Below are 11,026 nucleotides of genomic sequence, written 5' to 3'. Positions count from 1 at the left end.
CCAGAACCCATCTGTTAATAAAGAAAAAGCAACTTTACATGTTTTTAACTACCCTGCAGCGTACAATCTATACAACACTCCAAATAAAACCTATAAAAGGAAGTATCAGTCATATGTAGCTGCTCAGAGTACAAATCAGACCAGGTAGGTAACTTAATTTCAAAGGATTTGCATCAGCTTCCTGTGTCTTACTCCAGTCACAGGCCACAGCTGTCTGAAAAAATGCTTGAGAAAATAATACAGTTTTGCCAATAGATAATATTGGTAGTAAAAGAACAAATAATGGCAGATAAAGGAGACTAAGATCTAGAGACAACTCCCGGAAATTCTGATATCTCCAGCCTTTTCATTTTCATCATGTTTGATCAACATGCCAGCCTGTCTCTAGACAAGCCTTTTGTTGTGATATAAGATTTTGATAGTCAAACTTAAACATAGGAATTTTATTCCTAGATCTTTTATTTTAAAGAAAGTAAGCAAGTAGCGCTGGGTGGCTGGGGAGTCACTGCTTTTAACGGCACACACTACTTACGAGTTTGGCAAAGTATATATACTGTTTTTAAGCTTAGAAAGCATTTTAAATGTGTTTGGTTAGTCTGAATCAGCAAATATCAATAAGCTGGGATCAGCAATTTCATGATCTTTCTACGTGGCTGTTGCTTTTTTGTCCTTCTTGTGGTTGTCTCGATGGAGGCTTTATACCAGGGTCTGTTACATGATTTTTATCGAGTGCATTAAGCTTTTTATTATACTTAAGCATTTAGTCACTTGGTTGTAATATCTCTTAGCTTTACCACAACTTCTTCTACTTTATGCTAAGCATTAGTGCGGCGTGGGTTTTTGCTCTCCCCGGCTGCACGCGGCTCTTGGGAGCCCGGCTGTGGCGTAGCTTCCACGTGCTACCGGGGTTTGCTGCCGCGGGTTCCCGGACACGGCTCCGTGTCTCGGGTGCGTGGGCTGGCCAGCCTCTGTTGCCGTGCGCTAAGGACCCGGCAAAGAGGAAGGAATTTGTCCATTTACTCCGTGCTTGGCAGGAACGGTTTATTGGTCACGTGGCGCGGTTCGATGGAAAGACGCGACCACTCCCGGCACTCACATGGGAGAAAATGGCGTCTGACTGCCGGCGGGATAGGGCTCTATGGAGGGGCGGGGCGAGAGGATCCACGGCCTGCCGGCCAATAGGGGCGGCTGCCGTGGCGGTGACGCCAGCAACCGCGACCAACCAGAGAACCCCGCAGGGGCGGGCACCGAGCCGCGGGCTGAGCGGGATCGTGTGGCCAGCACGGGGTTTCCCGGGGCCAGATGGCAGGGTGGTTACAGGAGCGGCACAGGGGTAAGAGCCGGCAGCAGGCAACATGGGGGCAGAAACCGCGGGGGCGACAACACGAGGGAAACGCGGGATTACAGAACTTGACTTATTTTAACATAAATTAAAAACCCTAATCTAAACCCAAACTCCGGGATGCAACACATTAGTTGTCTTGCTACTTCATCTCTTTACTATATTTCTTCTATTTCAATGTTTTATTTGGCTATTCATTCAGAAAGTTTCAAAACTGTTCTTTGTAGTTATCTCAGGGAACGCATCCATTTTTGCCACAGTACATACAAGCATTTGCTGATTCTATTGCTAATTGACACGAATCACAAAAACATTTTTCACAGCTGGTATTTGTGTTCTCCAGGTTTTGTTGTTGATTCTTTCCCTTTCAATCCCCTCCCCTTCCCATATGCCTTGGCAAGTCATATTTCAGTATTTCCCAAAAATATGAGTAAAATTGCCCCAGAGTTTTAAGCCAGCATGCTTGAATTCCATACTGATTTGCACTTAAAAACGTTATGGACCTTCTGTAATTATTATTATTTTTTTTTTTTCTGTCCACAGGGGACAAGTTGATTGACCCTTTCAATCCTAATTATTACTTCCTAAGTGCCGTCGTGCCTGCCTGAAGCTCCCCGGCTTCGCCTGCCCAGCTGGGCACACTCCCCTGTTTCTCGAGGAGATTCGGGGAGTGGCTAAGACAAAGCACTTCGCTGTTTGCCTTGTTAGGAGGAGAGGCGGCATCCGAGGAGGTAATGAGGGAGTCGACTCAAGGCCGGGGGAAAAAGTCTCAGGTTTAATGCAAGCTCCGGAGAGCTCTGAATGCCATTGTCCCGGCCAAAAGTGGCCTCGAGGCTCTCGCAATTGTCTTAAGTACCGGGGCGGTGACAAGGGGAAGGGACGCCCACTACCCAGTGAGGGAATTCGGGGGAGTGGAAGGCGGAAGGACAGACAGACACACAAACCAATGGGGGAAGTTTAAGGGAGGGACCCCTGGCCCTCGTCCACTCACTCGATGCCCAAGGTGGAAGACTCTGGGAGAGTGGGATGGGGAGCCAAGTGATGGACAGGGTACCAGGGAGGGGACAGGGACGAGTGACTGAGCATTTTCAGAGAGATTGGCATTGAGGGTGTCCTGGCTTGCAAAATAAGTATATATATTCTATTTGCCATCTGTCTGAGGTGGGGCAGGTATTTTGTTGGGCAGTTTTCTTATCTCTTCCAAGAACAATGTCTCCCTCCGGGGAGATATCTTCTGTTAATGTGCTGTGTTGAACAGCTCACTGCATGACTGAGAAAGTTACACCATCCCATTGTGAGATGCTCCACCCAAAGGGAAGAGCCAAGCATCCCTACCTGCATAAAATCAGCATTTCTTGGGACATCAACTGAGCCTCTTCACTGGATTCCCAGAGGAAGACCAGGCCCATCTACTCTACCACCAGACCTTCAGAGAAAACTACACCCTTCTATGGGATCATCGCTTCAGCAGCACTTCATCTGCCACTCCAGGGGGAGCAGCCACCAGTTAACTGGACTATTTACTTTGTCTTGTTTTGCCCAGCTGACTCCTCAGGGTGTCAGGTTTCTGACTCTATCAGTAGTTTTGTTTGTACTAATTACATTTTTTTCCTAGTAAAGAACTGTTACTCCCATTCCCATATCTTTGCCTGAGAGCCTTTTTATTTTGAAATTATGGTAATTGGGAGGGAGGGGGTTTACCTTTTCCATTTCATGGGAGGCCCTTGCCTTCCTTCACAGACTCCTGTCTTTTCAAACCGAGACAGAGGGAAAGGCAGGAAAGCTTGGGGTGGAACCATTGGGAAAAATGGGGGGTGAATGGGCAAACCATGACAGAACTGTTACAGAGATATAAAATCACAATACAACAGGTAGGTGTTCCTCCTGTCTTATTTTTCAGTATATCCAATCTTGTTTTCAGCTACAGTGAGGCAATCTATTCAGTTATAGATAAGATCTATTGGGAAGATAGCAGTTAAGCTGTTATCATTCTGCTATTCTCATGTCCACAGCATCAGCAAAAGACTTCATTTGTTAGTTTCCCTCTTGTTTGTGAAAGGGATGAAATATAATTTGCAAGTTAGACACAAATTTGTTCTTCAGCTATAATTGCTGTAAAAGAGGGTATGAGTTGTGAGCTTTTGTGCACACCCAATACACTTAAGTCATTAGTTCTTGGTGTGGTTCAGAAATTCCCTGTGAAGCTATCTGCATAGTTGAGATAACGGACTGACTGGAGAGAAGTTTATTACTGACATCTTAGTCATCTTCCCAAAAAAGCCGTTGACTAATTTGCAGAGACCTCTCCAGGTCAGAATTTCAAACTATCCCTAAGATTTTCCCAGGTGAAATACATTGTCTATACCAGTCTGGATGTGCAAAGTATTGACTAAGACCTTGTGTGAAAAACCTGACCTTTTCAGAAACTCCAAATGCTTCTTATGCAGTAGTGACCAACCTTTGTGTAAATAAGATCCCTGCAAACAGTTACTATCATATGTTGCAGATACAGAAATGGTCCCATGTGACAATCTCTTGTGAGTGCTGAGGATAAGCAGATGTTTCACATGTGATTAAAGGATTGGATTGTACACATGCTGGTCATGTGGTCATGGATGTCAGGGAGCAGCAAAGAGCAGGGCTGCTCCCTGAGCTGAGCTGGAGCCCTGGGTGAACCTGGCAGAGGCCGTGGGCAGTCATGGACAGAGCCAGTCCCATAGCACCTGACCTAGGCAATCAGAGCAGGGCTGGAGGCCTTGCTGGAGAGTGCAGGTAAGGCTGCTGGGGCAACAAATGCACAGTGACTGACCATCTTGTTTGAAATTCCCCATGTAGTCTTACTCAATGCAAGGAGCTCAATACACACCCTGGTTTATTTCTTTTTTCCTTTTTCATTTTCTTTCTTTTCTTTTGCTTTTTTTATTTCTTTTTTCTTCCTCTTTTTTTCCCCCACCTTCCTCTTCCTCCTTTCTGTGCAATTAAGCACACCTGAAAAGTGTTCTCACCTTTTTCTCTGACATTATTATTTCTTTATATTTGTACTTGCTAATTATGTTTTATAGTGAACATTCAAAAATTTTCCCTTATTTTTACCATTCTGTCTGAGAATGAGGGACTTATTCTTTTTGGTCTTTTATTTTTTACTAGGCAGTTTTTCTCTCTCATATGATTTAAAAAATGAAATAATTTTTAATGTAAGTTCTGTGAAATATTAAGTATGCAAATAAAGCATCGCATGAATGTATGACACGTGATAAAGTTATTTCAAATTTGAAACATAAATTGTTGGTAATATAATTAATGCTATCCATAATTCATATTCTGAAACCTTTATGTTTCTTAATAGAAGTACAACCATTTCTTAATATCATAGAAGTAAGCCATTTGAATATGTACAAATGGCCTTTTTCATACATATACTATAGCACACTGTGAGAGTAATTAGCTAGAAATAGAAATTCAAAGGTTGAAAACTATTTGGAATCAAGTAAGTCTAAGGTGACAGAAGAAGAAAACAGCAGTTTTCTTCTTCTGGTGAAAAGTGGTGGAAATTGTACAGTGCAGGTGTATTATTTCACTTCCTGAAAAACGGAGTAAGTTTGCTATTGCCAATGGTTTTCATTAGGAAGGAAGAGATTCCTTTAGAGAAAAAAACTTCCAATTGACTTTACATCAATACTTAATTTCACCAATCAGGAAGAGAAATTCTCATCACTTGATATGGAAATCATGATGGTCATGGAGACAAGGATGTCTAGGCCATGCATCAGGAACATAAAAAAGCATTAGAATGCAGGTAAGAGTGAGCTCCTGTACTAGTGAGAAGAGAATGCAACAAAGACATTGTCCTTTCAGGGTCTTCAGGATTAACAGCAGATCCGATTTTTTCATGTGAAGTATTTATGAATAGAACTAACCTTGAAAATAACATTGTTTTCAAAAGCCTGTTGACAGTATCTCTTCTAATGATACAGAGTTATTATCAATACAAAAGAAAAAAGCACTTTTTTCAAACTGTTGTGCACTCTTAAACAATTGACAAGAAAAAGAGTATTTTTTCATGCTGGAAATGATGTTAACTACAAAAATGCCTTGTAGCACACTTGGCACGGTAGTCTCTTGATTAGCATCATTTTTTGATTCATCAAACAAGTTTCACATTGACTATTTTTCAACTTGAATTCGTGGCGCCTTTGTACTTAGGAAGCATCCATGCAGAATTTCTTGGGGTTTATTTTGTACTCGATCCTAAATGGCAGGTTCTGCATTCTGCCATCTGTCTAGCTTTCCCGTTTGATACAGCTTCTGGAAGGTATTTTCAGAATTGAGGACTGCCTGCAAGAATGATGTTAAATACATGCATTTTACTCCTTGGCTCATGCAAAACTATTTTTCCTTTACAGCACAATAATAATAGGAAAATAATGATGATAGATTCAAATCTTATAGTAATACAAAGAGGACTATTATCATCATTAGAAACCAAGCAAGTCATATTTCTTGCACATGCAGTACAACCACTAATGCAAATGACCCTGTCCATTCAAAATGAATCTGTATCATAGGAGTGGATTGAATTTTTCTATTGCTATTTTATATTAAGTAGCTAAATGGTCACCCATTATTTTAAAAAGCATCTGGACATCAAAAAGATATAAATTTCTGCAGGACTTGGATTTCAGGTATTCCTGAAAACCTTTATTTCACTGCCACCCAACCTTGATTCAATCCATGTAAATGCAGCTGTATTTCAGATGCTCAGTGAAACTCTCCATGGAATGCATATCATTTAGAAATCATCTGCAGAAAAAGCTAGATACATTTGAAGATCTTTTTCTGGAAATGGCATTTCAATTCTTTGTACAAACACACAGATGGGATTTCTGCTGTTTTCTTCAGGCCACTTCCTCCAGAGATCTCTGCATTAAATCTCTATAGTTCTATTCTTCTGGTGATCCAAAGTCAGCACTGGCATTGTCCAACTGCATGGAATTACTGTATGCTAGAACTGCTCACTGAGGGCTTCTGTGTGCAGCATCACGTGAGCCCTACTAATGGCACCCTGTTGCTATAGACTCAGCTAGCTCAGCTGGCTGACAGCTGGACCTTAAGGGACAAGACTGTGCACTGATTTTGGAATGCAAATGAGGTACTAAGAAGGAGGCTGGGAGATTTCAGTATTTCTGCCTCCAGCTTCAGCAACACAAAATCTCGGTCTTTATCTGAAAAACTATGTGAATTAACCCATTTGGCATTCATATGCCAAAAATGTGAGTAATACCCTAAGAATTGTCAAAAGAGGAACAAATCAAATCATCACTTTATAAAAAGAATTCATTTGAAGAAGTCAGGAAGAAGGACTAATCATGCAAATATCCTCCCCTGAGAATCATTCTGTTTATTTGCACAGCTTTCTTCTTATATTCCCATCTAATGCATTGGACATGTGTGCTTGTGATGAGACAAATACTTGCAAAGCTTACCAGATTAAACCACATGTTCTCTTCAAGCAGCAAAACATTTCTTTCTGCTTGGATTTGCTAATTATAGTTAGACTCAATATTCTTAAAGGTCTTTTCCAACCAAAGTGATTCCATCATTCTCTAAGTCTCACATCCTACTTGTCCTGCTTTAGGGCAAATCTGGGAGAAGACCTCCAAAAGGGGGCCCCTCAGAAAGCCAACCCACATGGCCCCTCCCCCCAACCGGTCCGGGAAAAATTTCCTGGGAGAGAAGTGGAAAAAACCTGTTTATTTAACAGGCAAAGCATTCCCCAGCACAAAAAAATGAACAATACCAGATGACAAAGCTCATTTGCAGCTCTGAAGAGATGACAAATTCAGAAAGTCTCTCCTGTGGCTGGTCGCTCTGTTCTCAGTCCCTCTGGCACTGGGAAAGGCTGCTGCCCAGAATAGGTCACAAAGTGAAAGCTCTTGCTGCTTCCCGGGTCCCAGTCCAGAGCAGGTTCAAACAGTTCCAAGAAAAGGGAAAGAAAAAGCAACAGTCCAGGGAAAACTTCTCTGCCTCAGCTGGCTAAACTAACTAAAAAGCAAAGAAGAGCTCTGTTCTGCTCCGTTCGTGCCCAGACAGCACAGTCCAGTGCAGAATGTGGAGGAGTGTTGCTTTTAGAGGAGTGAGTGCAGTCTTTGATAACAACCTCTGTGCTTCATCTTCTCCTTGCCTTTGCTCTCAGAACCAGTCTTGAAGGCACAGAATAGAATATCCAGCATAAACAGAAGAGATGACTGGGGATACAAGCATCATCAAGTCACCCTAGGACACTGTTCTATTGAGATATGTCACCAGACTATGCTAAGACAAATTTTTGGAATTGCTAATTAAAATTCTACAATCACAGTCAAGCTGGGGAGGAAACATTGTTCACTGCAGTTACCTTGTGGCATGCCAATACTTCCTTTCAATCCCAATGTTTAAGTCCATGACATCACAGGCATAACGCATCTTTTGAGCAGGAAGGAAGATATTATTCTTCTCATGATACTGATGTGTAAGCTGAAATGCAAAGCAGTTAATTCAAAGTGGAAAAGCAATAAAGTCAATAGTAAAGCTCACCACAGTTTTGTTTACTACCCTAAATCCTTACTATCCCAAAATAGATGAACAGCTGGAAACCCCTTGTGGCTACTTAGTTTTTTCCTATACCTACATGGTAGAGTAAGGGATAAATGATCCCAAACAATTGGTAATCCACAACAAAGCATTCTTGACATCATGTTCCGGTTTTGCATAGCAAGCTCTTCACCTTGCTAAGTTATTCCATTGCAATAGTTTGGGGAGCATCTTAGAGGGCTGGGTTTAAACCATTAAACCATCTTGATGATTCAGGTGTTCAATAGCAATGAGAAAGTTTCAAAGACGATAGTGCTATGCATTGATTTTCATATATGACAGACATATTTCTACAACACAGAAAGCTGACCTAACGCTTTACTACATATGGCATCCTGTTGCCACTTTTTTCTGGTTTTCTGTTTCTTTTGAACTGCTTTCTTACCAGATTAACTAGCTGAACTAGCTCAAAAAGGAATCAGATAAGTGCCAGAGCTTTCAAACAAAAAAAAAAACAAAAAAAAACCAACCAAACAAAAAAAAACCAAAACAAAACAAAACAAAAAAAAAACCAAAAAAAAACCCAAAAAAAACCCCATGCAAAATGTTAAAATGTTGATCTGTAAGTGCATTTGAAAAAAAAAGTTTTTTCTACTTTTCATCGATACATGGCATTCTCTAGAATAATATTGCTCCAACGTTTTGTTTTGGTTTTTTAAAATTCTAAATGTTATGCATTCTTTTTGGCCATTTTAGTAATGAGATTTTCTGATATGTTCTTTCAAGCTGAAATTGGTTCTAGTAGATATAAGCACACTGGTAGGTAAAAGTAGACTAGAAAAGAGAACATTCAAATATTCAGACTATAAAAGATAACATTCATGGCTTCCCATACAAGCAAGTGAAGAAAGCAGACAGGAGACCTTCAGATAACATGCTATGTGAATTGAAAAGAATCTGTCCTTATTTGAAGCAACTGAGAAACTCACACAAGGAAATACAGTTCAGACAGATGAAAGGGTCACATATGATGTCAAATCGATCCTTTTAATGTTTGAATAAAACAGGATTTCTTGAAGTACAATCCTATAAAAGAAAGGTGAATTTGCAGAAACAATTGAACTGGGTCTGTTTTATAAACACAATGTTTTCTAATTAAACTGAGGATTCAGGAAGGCAACCTAGAAACTAAAAGGATTTAGAAACATACAAATACCAAGACTGGCAGTTCATTAGCTTTAACAGTCTCTTTATGATAAGATTGATTTGGAACTTCTACTTGTAGTGGGTCTGAAGCCATTAGGAATGCTGCAATATTAAAAAAAAAAAAAAAAAACAAAACCCAAAAAAACCAAACAAACAAACAAAAACCCCCCCAAAAAAACCAAACAAACAAAAAACCAAAACAAAAAACCCACCAAACACCAAACAAACCAAAACAACTTTCTCAAAAAGCTTTGAGAAACCAGAGAAATGATGATTTTTAGGGGTTAAGTAGTCCTTTAAAATTGTGTCTGGGAAAAGAGATTAAAAAACTCTTATGACTGTGGAGTATATTACAAAATTGTAATGAAGCATGTAAGGGGCAAGAGCCTGTAATAAAAATACTCTGCTGGGTTCATCTGTTGAAAGCATTCCAGAATGGCTGAAATGATGATTCACTTGTTGTGGGGAAAAAAAAAAGAAAAAAAAAAAAAAAAAGAAAACTGAGGAAAAAATATTTGGAACATATTTTCCCATTCCAAGATGGTATAATGGCTTTATTTCGTTACTAAGACAATGTAATATCTTATGAAGTGTTTTACAATAGAGAATGAGAGTGTTCCCACTAACCATACAATTTGGATGCATCTCTTTTATTTTATACAGCAGCAGATATGGTTTAGCACTCCACAATTCAGTCCCTGAAAGTGAATGAGTGGCAGATTTAATCTAACTGCCCAGTCCACCAGAATCCTTCATTATCTTTAAAAATGCTTTGCTATATCTTGTTATCTGGACATGTCTCCCTATCTCCACTTTGAGCTCCTTGATCTTTCATCTACAGGATGAGATCCAATTTAGCCTAGCAAGGATACACCCTTTCAAAACCACATCTTTTCTCTTCTCTATTCTTACAAGTACATTTATGTGGATGTGACAGCCTGGTCAGAGAGTGAGAAAATGAGATAAGTTTTCTCACTGGGGACTTGTGAGACTTTTAGGGAGTTGTAGAGAAACAATGATAGCTTGTTATTGTAAACAACCTGCAGGTGGTGTTTTTCTACTCTTTGTTTTTCTGTTCTTCTCAAGGATTGTTTGTGAGAGAAGTGTTTTTGCTAATTAGCCAATCAGGTAGAATGTGTTGGAACAGTCTATAAAGAGAAGAGTTTTACACATTAAAGTTGCAGTTGTACAAAGCAGCCTTCTTGGAGTCCGTGCCGCTTTCTCACTTGGTAGCAACACTTGTATACGGCAGGGAACAGTTTGGAAGAGCCTAATTTTTTTGTTTCTCAGCTATGTTGCTGCATAAAATAGCTCTTCTTTGAATTTTTTCCCTGCTAAAGTGCGGCGGTTACCTGCTACGACCTCAGGCAGTTGAAAAGCGCTGGCTAGCGCTGCCTTTGTAAGGCCGTAGCTGCCACATGAGTGGGCACTCCAGGGTTATGGCGTCTGCCCTCCTGATAGTACGAAGTGCCCTGGCATGGGTAATGCAGTTTTGGTAGCTTCACGCTGAGAAGAAGCGAAGGGACGAGAGAAGGACACCTTGCTTACGAGCCTGAGAACTTTTATTCCCCCATCCGTGGTCGGAGCAAATCGCTCTCAGATCAATGCAAAGCAAAATGGCGACGGACAAAGAACTTGCAACAGATTAAGTAGGGGGTGGGTGGACAGGGGTGGAAACCTGCCTTGCCTTGTAGGGACAAATGACAAGGGAGTGACATGGATCATGACAACCTATGGTAACATAACAGAGGTGGGTACAGTGTTCTGGGACAAATAGAAGGGCTAAGGTGGGGTGATTGATGCAGAACTTTCATGAAGAAGCAGGGAGTGGTTACAAGACTGACACCCCAACAGGGAGTGAGCAAACCTTGACTGGCAGAACCATGTAAGGAGAAAACTGTGAGAAGT

Source organism: Vidua macroura, chromosome 2 (assembly GCF_024509145.1).
Source record: "Vidua macroura isolate BioBank_ID:100142 chromosome 2, ASM2450914v1, whole genome shotgun sequence".
Lineage (NCBI taxonomy): Eukaryota > Metazoa > Chordata > Aves > Passeriformes > Viduidae > Vidua > Vidua macroura.
Note: the sequence above shows the minus strand (reverse complement) of the source record.